The sequence below is a fragment of the Malaclemys terrapin genome, chromosome 5 (assembly GCF_027887155.1).
Source record: "Malaclemys terrapin pileata isolate rMalTer1 chromosome 5, rMalTer1.hap1, whole genome shotgun sequence".
Classification (NCBI taxonomy): Eukaryota; Metazoa; Chordata; order Testudines; family Emydidae; genus Malaclemys; species Malaclemys terrapin.
This window is the reverse complement of record NC_071509.1, coordinates 74,447,808-74,462,125: the sequence shown is the minus strand read 5'-3', so window position 1 is coordinate 74,462,125 and position 14,318 is coordinate 74,447,808. Positions and strand designations below refer to the sequence as shown.

General features: G+C 40.1%; 1 protein-coding gene across 2 annotated transcripts in view; it reads right to left on the bottom strand.

Annotated features, from left to right (window-relative positions):
• The window catches only part of SPOCK3 (SPARC (osteonectin), cwcv and kazal like domains proteoglycan 3), a 396,496-nt gene that overhangs the window by 187,203 nt on the left and 194,975 nt on the right, over positions 1-14,318 (bottom strand). The window lies entirely within an intron of this gene.

The following is a 14,318-nucleotide window of genomic DNA, read 5'->3' as shown; positions in this document are numbered from 1 at the left end:
TGTTCAGCACTTGGTACAATGGAGCCTTGATTCTCAACTGGGACTCCTAGATGCTACATATAAATAAAAAATAATAAACCAAATCAATGTTTAAATAGAATCATCTTTGTTAACTGACTTTCCTACTTGTTCTCATTTATTTTAAAATACTTGCCATTATAATTCAGTTAAATGTATCAAGTCACACCTCTGTTTCAACATTTTCAATAGCAGAACAAAGCAAAACACAGCACAATCAATGATGTACAAACTTGGGCTACTCACATCTTTAAACTTTCACTTAAAGAGAAAAGCAGATTCTCAGGAAATTTTTTAAAAAGTGTGTAAAATATGCTTAATTTCACAAAATATTTTTTAAAATCCTAAATAACCTCCCCTTCTTCCTATCTTACCAGCACACTTAAATTCATATAAAGAAGAACAGGAGTACTTGTGGCACCTTAGAGACTAACAAATTTATTAGAGCATAAGCTTTCGTGGACTACAGCCCACTTCTTCGGATGCATATAGAATGGAACATATAATGAGGAGATATATATACACACATACAGAGAGCATACACAGGGGCTCGTTCACCTGCACATCTACCAATGTGATCTATGCCATCATGTGCCAGCAATGCCCCTCTGCCATGTACATTGGCCAAACCGGACAGTCTCTACGCAAAAGAATTAATGGACACAAATCTGACATCAGGAATCAAAATACTCAAAAACCAGTGGGAGAACACTTTAACCTGTCTGGTCATTCAGTGACAGACCTGCGGGTGGCTATATTACAACAGAAAAACTTCAAAAACAGACTCCAAAGAGAGACTACAGAGCTAGAATTGATATGCAAACTAGACACAATCAACTCCGGTTTGAATAAGGACTGGGAATGGCTGAGCCATTACAAACGTTGACTATCTCCCCTTGTAAGTACTCTCACACTTCTTATCACACTGTCTGTACTCGGCTAGCTTGATTATCACTTCAAAAGTTTTTTTTTTTTTTTTTCCTCTTAATTAATTGGCCTCTCAGAGTTGGTAAGACAACTCCCACCTGTTTATGCTCTCTGTATGTGTGTATATATATCTCCTCATTATATGTTCCATTCTATATGCATCCGAAGAAGTGGGCTGTAGTCCACGAAAGCTTATGCTCTAATAAATTTGTTAGTCTCTAAGGTGCCACAAGTACTCCTGTTCTTCTTTTTGCGGATACAGACTAACACGGCTGTTACTCTGAAACTTAAATTCATATGGTATTTAGACCTATGAAGGCTATAGACGCCAGTATTGACTGCTAAGTAGACTTTTAAAACAAATCACTGCACGCAAAAAGACAGCAGGAAAAATCACATCAGAAGGTATTTCTGAAGGAATATCATAGGACACCCCACTAGCTCATCAAAAGAGAATTATTAAACGGTGAGGTAGACCTGAATATAATTCAGAGAAATGTGAAGGCTCAGGCCTTACCTTCTCTTTTCTACTGTGTAGAGTAGGGTGAGTGGTACTCCTGAGGGCATTTTGCACCAAAAAATTAAAAATTCTGCACACAATATTTTAAAATTCTGCAAATTTTGTTTGTCAAATGTGGAGACTCCAGCATGGCACTGGGGAGCACAGACCACTGGCTGCACAGAGGTGGAGATCACTGTACAGCTTCCCCCAGGAAAAGGACACAGCGGTGAGCCCCAACACAGCACAAGGACTGGGCCTGCTCCAGAAACCCCCCAGAACCCTACCCCTCTGTGCCAGGTGCACCAGGTGTGGGCAGGCAGGCAAGCTCAAGAACATAGGATCCAAGTGTGGAGAACTTAGTGTGGGAGGGATCCAGGTGTGGGTTGAGAAGATTCCGTGTGGGGCAATCTGCGTGCGGGTAGCTCAGTAAGGGATCCAGGTATGTGTGTGTGGGGGGGGAGGATTTGAATGCACAGGGGCTTGTTGGGGACCGGATGCAATGGTAATGGGACTCCACGGGGGGAAGAGGTGTCAAAGTGAAGGTGGTTGGGGCTCAGCAGGGAGGGGTTTGGATGTGGGGAGCCTGAGACCAGGAATGGAGGAAGTAAGGGAGCAAAGCAATTCAGGAACAAATGTTGACGTGGAGGGGGTGAGACAGAGGGTGTGAGAAGGGAGTCTGAGTAGATGGCTGCATATCGAGGAATATGAACGAGACAGAATGAGATAGATCAAGAAAGGGGACTTAGGCTCAGCACTGCAACCCCTAGCTTTAGGTGCCCTGCCACACAGTAGAATCTCCAGCCCCCGAGTTAGATACTCAGGCTCCCTATACAATGCATGGGGAGAATGAGACCCCTACAAATGTGATCCACAGTAAGCAGCAAGCTGTGGAAGGAGCTGCCTAAGCTAGCCAATAAGAAAAACCTACCTCTCAAAGTGAAGTAGGCACCAAACTCTGGCCTATCTTCACTTGGGACTCTCAGCCATGGACTGTCTCCTGGAGGTAGGTGCCCATGCCAGGTCAGGCTTTTCTCCCCAAGTATGTCATTGTGATGGTGGTGGTCATATACTCAAAAGAGTGGTTAGAGATGTGGGAGACCTGGGTTCAAAATCATTTCTCTGCCTGAATAGAGGCAGTTTGAACCCAGGTCTTCCACCTCACAGGTGAGTGCCCTAGACAGGGCCCTACCCCAAAATATCTTACAATTCAGCAGTTGGAAACCTGGTTTCTACTTTCAACTCTGAATCAGATGAATTGGGGATTTGAACCTAGGTCTCCCATACCCTGGATAAGTGCTCTAACCACTTGGTTGTCAGGTATAAGAGGGTAGCCCGATCAGATAGGTGTACTCTTAGGCGGACATTTACACTCAGCTTTTGGAATGTGGGAATCATATGCAAATACGGGAGCTAGCGCCCCCTTCCTGCTCCAAATTCTCAAATGGGAACTCCCTAAATGAGTTTGGCTGCCATGTGTGCGTGTGCATGTGTGGGAGAGACATAGAAAAAGAAATAACACTGAGGAATCACTGTTCAAATGTCATATTTCTCTTAGGAGTAGAATGATCCTCAAATATTTTGATTCAATGCATCACTTTTCTCCTTTCTCCCACATTTTCAAATGTGAATGTGCTGTCAAACTCCTGGGTCTATTCTCCCGCACAAGAGAGCAGGGGAGTCATTTACCATTTCACTCAAGACAGTTTGTACCGCATCCCTACCGTATACACAATCCTAGAAGACATGAAATTGTCATGTCTAGTAAATGAAATATTTCCCTTGTGTCAGACTGTTCAGAGCATATTCAATTTTGTATTAACCTACTTAAGGCAAGTAGGATTTACTTTCAAAAACATTATTAAGTTAATTATAATAAAAATACAGTATTAATATGATGCAAGTATATTTTACTGGACTGTCAATATGATTTTATAAATTTTTGTGTTTTATATAAATTCTCCAATTTCCTGATATCACTTCAAGGGCTATGACAAAAGTGATTCCAAATTTAGACAAACCTTTCATTTTTCCTTTTGACACTAATAAAGAGAGTGCTGGCAGCAGTACCTATTAAGGATGCCCAAGATTTCCCATTATAAGACCCTATTTAAAGTTTCATATAAAACTTTGACAAACTTTAACCACTTGGTCTGAAATTTTCTATGCCCAGTATCTGCCACAGGGTGGACTTTTTTAGAATGTTTTGGCCAAAAGACATTATCAACAATGAGGATGGGGGGGGGAATATATTTTGAAATATGTTTGGAATGATAAAAAACTTCTGGCAATCTTATTTGAGACACTCAATCACACCGGTGCTTTAGTGTAGGGACTCACTATTTGGCAAGGGGTGGCATTTTTTGTGCCTTTTGTCACCCCCATGAAAATACAGTAAAGTTATAAGTCTCTGAAAAATCTCAGTTTGCCCATGTTCACTAGAGACTTAAGAGTTTAGCAGGTAGAATCTCCAAAGATTCTAACTTCAGTGAGCATGCTCCACTCCCTCACAGCTCCTAAATTTGACTGGACTGTATATGTGCCATTCCCACAGAGTGACTGAACGTACTCCCGCCCAAAAATTCAGGGGTGAGGCTGGACTTTCCCTGTAACTGCAGATCCTGGCTGCTCTGGGCCAGGGTGGGACCGAGTGCAGGGAGACCATCTCTCCTGTGCTCTCAATGACTCTCCCTGCTGACACCCAGACAGCATGCAGAAAGAAGCCACTTGACTCAAATGCAGAGGGGACAAGAGCCAGACTGGGGGGAATGGAAGTTAGTAGATTGGGACAAGCAGTCTGGCAAGAATGGGACTGCAGGTGGCAAAGAGAGAGGAACTCGGACTGAGAGACGGTGAGGGTGGCTGGGAAGGGCGAGCAAGGAAACTCAGACTCGGAGAAATTGGAACAGTTAACTGAAGGGGTGGAGGTGGGGAAGCTTCAACTTGGGTTAGAAGACTAGGAGTTGGTGAGAGAAATAAGGGGGAGGGAACACAAATCATATGAGCAGCTGTGTGGAGAGCATGCATGGCGGGAACACTGGACAAGAGGACTGGAAAACAAGAGGGAAATGGCAGTGGCAATGGGGGTGGATGGGAGACAGACCTAAAAAGGAGCTGTTTAGATAAAAGACACTGGGACAAGTAGTCAGGGAAGGGTGTGATTGAGACAGGGAACTGAGGAAAGGGGAGTCTAGGACTATCTCAATAAGGATACTGGGATGAAAAGCCCAAAGAGTGGAGACTAGGCCAGAGTAGGCAAAGAAAATACAACTGGGACAAAGAAGACGGGGACAGGGCAGGTTATCGGGATTGGACAGAAGATGCAAAACTTGATGGGAGATCAGGCAGAAATGTGTCTGACTACTAGACAGCACTACCTTCCACAGCCTGAATGGAACCCAGAATTCCTGAGACAAATCATTCCTCTGATGTCAGCAAATATTTGTGAAACCCATTGACGCAGTGTGTCCCCCTCCCCTTTTAATGCTGTTCCACTCACAGGATGGCACCCCACTACTATATCATCCACTTAACTCAAGTGGCAGAAGTCTGCATGATGGCTCTAAAGGTTCCAAACTTGCTGATGATCCATGTAAGTGTCAATTTCTATTTTTTCAAGCTTCCTTTTTAAAAAAGCCTTGGAAATTACACAAAATAAAAACTACATTAAAATAACATTATTAAGGTTGCAAAGTCAAGTGCTCATAAGTTAGGAAACGCCAAAACTATGGTTGCCTGTGCAACCTTCTTTGGCTGTCTTGTGTATATGCATTATGATACAGTCTTTAATTACATGATTGTGCATTCATTTTTCCATTTCTCTATTTTTTTTTTGTTTAGTAAACAATGTTTGTATACAAGTTTACTAAAAGCAAGTTCATGTTCTTCCTGTTTGCATTCACATTCAAAAGTAAACTTTAAATTACAGTATGAGCAGCTTTGTATGTTTGAACTGCCAGGTGTTGTTAATATAAGGCAGAGTAAGCGAGCAGCATGGAAACCAGAACCAGTGTCTGATAGTTAATTAGAGATTTGACAGCCAATTTTGTGGTACTAAATATGATTAAATATAGCTTCAAGTCATTGAAATGACTTTCTTATTCTGAACTTTTCTTAACAACACATTCAACTGTACGAAGCTTATGCAACCCACTATAAACAAACGTAAAAAAAAGTGATGGAATCCATAATATAACAACTCTGCAATGCAGACTGAAAAAAAAAACTGTTTATGTAATTACACATTAATATATCTAAATATGAATAGACAGATTCTAGCTGCTTTGTATTTCTGCAGCCCTGACAAATATCCATAAATCTGCCTCAATAGGCTATGCCACAGGTTTATGGTTTTGCTATGGTTTGATTTAAGCCTTTGTCAAAAAGACTGAGTATTGGATAGGCACTTCTTAAAACTTGCCATATAAACTGAAATAAATAAATAAATATCAGAAAATAAATATCATTAACACTGCTTCCTGATAGTCACTAAATTTCTAAGACAACTATTATTTCCTTTGTGGTTTTCACACCTTCAAAATGTATGAGGAAATAGACTTCATTGTCAGGAAGAAATTAAAGTTTTGTTATTTGTACACAAAACAGAGAACACCATTTGGTATGCATTGCTAGGAGTATTTCTTCCTATTTCTAAGTTTGTAGAACTGTACCAAGTTGTTGTCATATTATGAATAAAACCTTCCACTGCACTTGAAATGTATTTAAACTGCTAATTTAATACAAATAAATCTTAATGCAATGTTAAATGGGAAATTTTAAATCACAAAATCAGGAAATTGTTTCATTTTCAGAGGGCAAAATCTATGGACACTCCATGTGCTTAGCTAAAGTACAAAAACAACTTAAAAGCTTCAAATAGGCTATGGAGGGCTGCAGTAGGGAGCCTCTGAAGGGCCTCAGATTAAAACAAGTAAGGAAGGAGTTATGTTGAAAATACTAATTCACCAAAAATTTTGATTATGAAACCACCTTCTCATACTAGATAAATATTCACTCCAGGCATGAGATACACAAGGTCCCAATAGTTTTTAACATATAAAAACAGTTTGTAAAAGTGAACTTTAGTAGATTCTGGTTTATAAACAAATAAGTTATGAATTTATTTAACCAACACACAGTGAAAGTATTAAGATTTCTTGCACCTTTTACAATCACTAAATTACTCAACCCCTAAATTACTTTGCAATAAAATAAGAAGTTGGAAACCAACTTCATTCCATCGTAATGTTTTGAAATTGACTTTTGATGCTATATGAAGCCATTCTAACAAGAAAAAAATTGCAAACACATTTTTGCACAGAACTGAGGGGGTTCACACAGCTCTAACTGCAACAAGATGTTGCATTCTGAGGTAAATACAGTGCTTCCTTACCTGATAATTTTAACTATGATCAGGGGAAAGTAGTACAGCCAATAACGTTTTTTTTTTTTTTTTCTGATTAATCTATCAAACAGGTGGTGCTGGCCAATGCAGAAGCAGCTTCTCCCTCCCCACCCTGCAATCCAGAACATACTCCTCACGTTGTTTCTTCTGCTGGTTTCCACCTGTGATTTTCCCAAACTGAAAATCAAGAGGTTAGCCTAATTTGACCCACCTAGCCACCCATTCCTTTAGCCTAAGACGTTAATGGTCTATTTTGGCGGAACATCTATACTTGTTTTGCCACATCATGTAAAAATGCTAGAAGGTAAGAGTGTTTATTTCTCTATTATGTGACTCTTCCATCAACAGATCACAAGTCTGACTAGCAGTAACATCAAGCTAGCAGGAAAAAAGAGCAGAAGTAAATGGCAGAATTTGGAGAAAGACTGAAGGACTAAGAGTTGAGGCCAAAGAAAGATTATTCAAATAAAATAATAATTCTACATGTTTTAAGATAATCAACTCTTTGGGACAAAGACTGTCTTCATTTTAAATCTCTATATAGTGCTATATATATTTTCTGCACTTAATAAATAAGAATTAGTCTTGATCATCATTGCTGAACTGTCCTAAACAACTGCTGCTCAAATACTGTACCAGGTGATAAAGATACACTGGGGTAGTGAAGCTTGAATAAGTTCCAGATGGCCATTCTGCAAAACTCCTCAACAGAGGCTTCAACTCAAATGAAGACCATTGTTCTATGGAAGGAGACTTTCTGAGCAGAAGCAATCAGCAACCATGTAAGAATATTGACTATACAATTGAATCCAGACTTGAGGAGAGAAAATGAAAAATGGGCCTTCCCATTCCCTATCTAGGAGCATTCAACAAAGATGACAATGTAATTTCCATGGAACCAGGTCATGGGCAATAAATAAAAATTCACAGAAGCAGTGACCTGTCTGAGTTTTGCTGCTGCGGCTCCATGGTTTCCTCTGCCACTAGGGTGGCTGGGAGCTGCAGGGTTTTCTCCCCCCCTCCCCTGCAAGGCTGTCCCCGGTCTCCGGAACCCTGAGGAGGGCCCCCTGAGGAGGCGGTCGCCTGTCGACGGAACCCTGCAGGGGGACACTGATGAGGCTGTCGCCTGTCCCTGGAACCCAGCAGGGGTGAGAGCTCTGGATGGGGGGGTGAAGCTCTGGGGTGGGGCTGGGGATGAGGGGTTTGAGGTGCCGGAGGGAGCTCAGGGCTGGGGTAGAGGTGCGGGAGGTGGTGCAGGATGCAGGGTCTCAGAAGCGCTTACCACAACTCCCAGTATGTGGCCACCAGGTCCTTGCAGCCCCGAGGCCCATAGGTGGCAAGGGAGGCTCTGTGTGCTGCTCTCATGCCTGGAGACACTGCCCCAGCAGCTCCCATTGGGCATGGTTCCTGGCCAGTGGGAGCTGCAGAGCCAGCACTAAGGACAGGGGCAGCGCATGGAGCCTCCCTTACTGCCCATGTGCCATGGGTGCGCAAGGACCTGGCGCCAGCTTCCGGGAGCCACGCGGAGCTAGGGCAGGCAGGGAGCCTGCCTTAGCCCCGGGCCCCCGCTGTGTCACTGACTGGACTTTTAACAGCCCGGTCGGCAGTACCAACCGGAGTCGCCAGGGTCCCTTTTCGATCAGACGTTCCGGTCGAAAACCAGATGCCTGGCAACCCTAGGTGTCTGTAAGTTCAGGTATACTATTATGCCCATAAATTATGATAATATGATTGTCTTATGAAGTAAGAAGTACACCCAATACCCATATATGACAGCGTGCCCAATTCTATACCGTATATGCTTGTTCATTAGCCCGTTCATTTATAAGCCGATCCCCCAAGATGGCTAGGTAAAAATAGCAAAAACTGTATGACCCTTTCATAAGCCAACCCTATATTTCAGAGGTTGGCAAACTTTGGCTCCTGGCTGGTTAGGGTAAGCCTCTAGCGGGCCTGGATATTTTGTTTACCTGGAGTGTTCACAGGGATGGAGCCCCTCAGCTCCCAGTTGCCACGGTTTGCCGTTCCCAGCCAATGGGAGCTGTGGGAAGTTAAATTTCCATATATACTCATTTATAAGCTGACCTCCACTCTTTGATGCGTCACGTTTTTACCAAAAACATTCCGCTTATGAACGGAGTATATACGGTAATTTAAAACTTGCTCAGAGACTGGTATGAAGCCTTGCCTTTTGAATGTTCTTTTTGCTACATATCCTAGAGATCCTAGAGTTTATTGCACTTGTCTTGCCATACAGAACCATCTGAGGAATTTACTTCATTAGAGTTGTATTTCTTTGAAAGTTGCAATACCTTAGTGCAACAAGGGCAATACTATATATAAATCACCTAATGCAAAACCCAATTACCTGAAATGTCAAATCTCTCTTCATTTTGCCAGCATGGTAGCTCAGCAAGCTAGAGGCTAATATTGCAAGTGCTTTTGGAAACTAATCCTCGTAGCTGGAAAGTTGTTTGTTGAAAAGAGAAAACAAAAGGAAGATTCTATACAAGCCCTTTTATTTGGTTCACTTGGCACAGATACCATGGAAAAAATCACAAATCACAGATATGTAGGGCTGGACGGAACCTTGAGAGGTCAGTTAGTCCTGGCCCCTTCACTGAGGCAGAACAAAGTAAACCTAGACCATCCCTGACAGATGTTTGTCCAAACTGTTCTTAAAAAGCTCCAGTGACAGGGATTCTACAACCTCCCTTTGAAACCTAATTCAGCGCTTAACTATTCATAGATTTTTTTTCCCCTAGTATCTAACCTAAATCTTCCTTGCTGCAGATTAAGCCCATTACATCTTGTCCTACCTTCTTTGGACATGGAGAACAACTGGCACCATCCTCTTTATAACATCCTTTAATATATTCGAAGACAGTTATCAGGTCAGCCCATCAGGCTTCTTTTCTCAAAAGTAAATTGTGCTTGAATACAAATATTCAAATATAGTCAATTGAAGCTACAGGTGTTAAGCACCATTGGAAATTATGTCAATCACAGTAAGTTCCTAACTATAGATTTAGGAATTCTAATTGAGGCAGGCAAGCTTGACAATTTTAGCTTAAGACTTTTTACAGTCTTTAACAATGATAATTTTTAGCACTTATATAGTATGTTTTTACATTTTCAAGATGCTGTCACATTCACCACAATGCCTATCTGAGGTACGTATTATCTCTGTTATACAGATAAGGAAACAGAACCAAAAAGTTACATAGCAAGTCACTGGAAGAACTGGAATTAGAAATCTGGGCTTCCTTCCTTCCATCCCACTGCTCAGTTCACCAGGCTCTGCCACCTCTTTACATATTTATGCCAAAAATCTTCCTTTCAGAAGGATGATGTCGTTTTACAATGGGAACTGTAATTGTAAAAATAACACAATGTCTTGGAAAGAGAATAATAATAATCATACTGAAAGGTAAACAAGGGTCTTATTTTTTTCTTAGCCATCAGCCTGTTATCCCCAGTTAATATAATCAGTTTGATAAAACAGTACCTTTCAAGTTAATCATCTGATAGATATATTTCACTGTCATTAAATTATGGTTTCATTGCCTGCCACCAAACTAGTGTGATAAAATCACCCCCTGCCCCTCCAGTAATCTGGATAATAACAACAGAAGTGATTATCCATTTTCTGAGAACCCAGGTAACTAATACATTGTTAGCCATTCCCATCTGTAATTCTAATCAGTTATAAATTACAACTCATTATTGCTATTTAATAAAGCACTACAGCATTAGCCCTGATCTCTCAAATATATATATGTTACCTTGTTAGTAAACTGTAATTTAATTCCAAATCATATTTTGCATATAAAGTGCAGTTCTACTGTGATTTTGTAAAAATAATGTCATTATGTCCCATCTCGGTAAACTTGGAGAGCAAATCTTGTCAGTATACAAGCAAATATAGATATACATTTTTAATTGGCAATCCTGCTAACTCAACCCAAACTGAGTGTCAAGAGGAGTACCATCTGGCTCATGCATCGACAACAGTGAAATCTGTAATTGGAACTTAAATAACAATGGAAATGTACCAACAAGCTTCCATATACCTGTGCTGGTTCTACAGTGCTGCTAGTAATATAAGATCGGGGGGGGGGGGGGGGGGGGGGAGAAACAGTTTTGTTAGGAAAAGCAAATAGGCATGACTGAATACATACTGGAAAGATTTTTATTTAGTTGCATTCCCGAGATGAACTCTACTTAAAGAAAATTGTCTATAGGGGTGTATTTGTTAAAACATATATGTAGAAATAAAACAAAAAAAATCAGTTGTGGGGATTAGTTACCAAAACACCAAATGACAAAAAGCTTGAAGTTTTCCAGTGAAAAGGCTAAAATCTATTAAATTAAGTCCTTTCATTAAAGACTAAAATGCCCATGTCTCTTGTCTCTCTATGGAGTCCTGTATAAACAGAAAGACAAATACATTAAATTAATTAAAATTGGAAGACAATCAAATTAGAAGGGAGGCCAGAGGGAGTTTACAGTTCTCACACAGGTAAATTTGAGAGATTTATTTAATTAATACAGCTTTAGATTAAGAAGTATCTAGAGAAGATGGAAATCTAAAAAAGTTGCCAGAAGAAAAGTACAAGAGATGTTCAAAAGCCTAATCATCAGACAAAAATGTCTCTTTCTCTTGCCCTTGTTTTGTTCATCACATTGCATTGCACCCATTTGCAATGCAAACAACACAAATCTTACTCTCTAATTTCTAATCTTTAGAATGTATTTAATTTAAATTGAGATATGCCTCTAACACATACACACGACTCTGGTACATAAACAGTATAAATCTTGTTTTGTCTTTTAATATCCTGGACTTCACTCAACCCAAAGCTCTGGGTGCTATGTAACACGTTAGACCTAAATTTTGCAACTCTGCTTCCCCTTCCCTAATGCCCTCGTCTCCTTACTGCCCATTGTCCCTTCACAGTCCAGATCAATTGATACATTATATAAATACCCCGAAGTATATTTTAAGTTTTAACAGAAGCTTTCAGAGAAAAGCTAGCGGTTTTGACATTCGGGTAAGAGATAACTGAGGCTTTAGATACTTAGGTCAGGTCTATCCTACAGGCTTTTGCCAGCATAGGCAGTGTGTGGGGGTTGGGAGGGAGAAATCACATCACTAATGAACATAGCTACACTTGCAAAACTCCCTATGTAGATACAGTTTCCAGTTGCAAGAGTGCCCTTTTTGCTGGCATAGTTTATATCATTCAGGGGGGTGGCTCGCTTAATTACACCACCTAAAGAGCACATTTTCCCAGCATAAGCAACTAGGGGGTTTTGCTGGTATAACTATACTAGCAAAGCCTTTAAAATGTGGGCTAGACCTTACAAAGGCCTGAAGGATAATTGGAATGTTTGATATCTAGGAAACAACAGAGTCTCTTGATGTTGGTGAAGGAATGAAACTCCTTCCCTCCCCCCACATAGTTGTATTCGTGAGGGGCACAGATAATTTAATTTGGGAAGAAATTAACTTTTGACACCAACTGTCTGCTTCACTGAAATCCACACCATATTATGCTACGACATCCTGTAATGACGAACAAACTCCTTTTCGATGTTCCTGCTAAAATGAGGAGCCATAAAATAGTTAACAATGCTTTCGCTGAAAATGTCATCAGTATTAATATCTCATTGAGATGAACAGGAACAGTTTACATATCTCTCAAAGCTATTTTCTGCAGCTTCAAGCAGACATCAATCCATCAGTTTGTATTAGGTTCACATTTTGTAGATTATTTTTGTAATCATAAAAGCTAGAGGCTGCCCCTCACCCAAAGAGAAATGAAAGCTTATATTCTAGAGCAAAATTACATGGCATTAATTTATAAAATTAAAAATGGGTGATGGATTTTTCAGCATTAGGGGAAGGCTCTAGATCAAGACAAAATGTTTTATATGACTTGCCGCAACAAATTTATTTATGTTGACCTTGACTATATCAGTTGACTTCTCAGGGCACGAGTGGGAGACAACCAGCTTCTAGTAACCACTCTGATCTCAGCTATATTAAGAACTGATAAGACTCCAGACTCTAGCTATGGGCTTACTTTATTAATTTAGTTTCAAAATGATATATAAAAACCACTTGTGAGTAGGTAGGAAATGGTGTGCATATATCACAAACACAGAAAGAACCATTAAACATGTTTTGAAGAAATGTCTATATATTTGTTTACTTTAGATCTGAAATAGTTAAAGATAAAATAAAAGATTTGTTGCTGTCTTTAGTTGCTGAGAAGTCATGGAAAATAATTAGGAGCCTCTGTTTTTTTTTTATTATTATTTTTTAAGATAGATTTGGATCTGTGATCATTATATGCTAGGGGAAATTACTATATTCCAAAATTGATTTAATTATTACTAATGGATCCATTTATTTATCATTCACACTTGGCAGGGTGACACAGCAGGGTTACCCATTATCTCCCCTATGATTCAATTTTGTTATAGAGCTCCTGGCAATTGGCATTAGCCAGGATACTGTTATTTAGGGTATAATGGGAAATCAAGACTAGCAAGACTTAATATAGGAGTAATCTTTACACAAGTTCTGCAGCTTAAACCTCACTGAAAACTTGCCTTCTAAAAAGGACTTTCTGAAAGCTGCACAGTGCACTTCAAGAGATTCTGAACACCATTGACTCCCATCAAAGTCAACGAGACACAATCAGGCACAACATTTCTAGACTCTAGTCTTAAATAAGCCATTTTTCCAAATGTTGGTCATGATTCAGGGATGGGCAAAATAAGAACTAGTTATACTTTTGTCTACCATTCAAATCATATTCTAATCTATTTGGAGGTCCATGAGTGCTTTAATTTAACTCCCTTGCTTTCCATAGTGATGTCTGATGGCCTTCTCAACTTGGTTTGGCCCTGCTTCTGATCTCAAAGTTTATGATGGGAGTTTTGAATTTGACATGTCTATAAAGCATGGAATCCTTTTGGGACAGAATGTGACTCAAGAACAGTCCCTACTGGGGCAAAGAATAAAAGAAAAGCTGGAAAATCTCATTCCTCAGAGTACCAGGTAAGTCTCCTTGAGTTCATCTCAAAAGACATATTCCTGAGAAGAAAAGGTTGAGGAAAAGAAAAATAGTATCTCCAGGAAGTCCCTGGCACCACTAGTGATAAAAGTAGAGTTTAACTGGAAGGAGGAGGGTCTGATGAGTTTGCTGAATTTTTGGAGGTTAAGATAAACATCAGAACCGAATTTCCAAACTTCTGGTACTTGCAATTACCATCCATAGAATGTTAAAGTATGAATATCGCAGTGAAAAATGTTTTATTTTGGCAGGATACCTTAAGCAAAAGTATTTAAGATGACAAGACTGTTACAGAATAAAATACTTGCCAGACTGGAAAGGATCTAATGGTCAATCTCATTTGGTATCCAGTCTCTAACAGTGACATATGCTAGATGCTTCT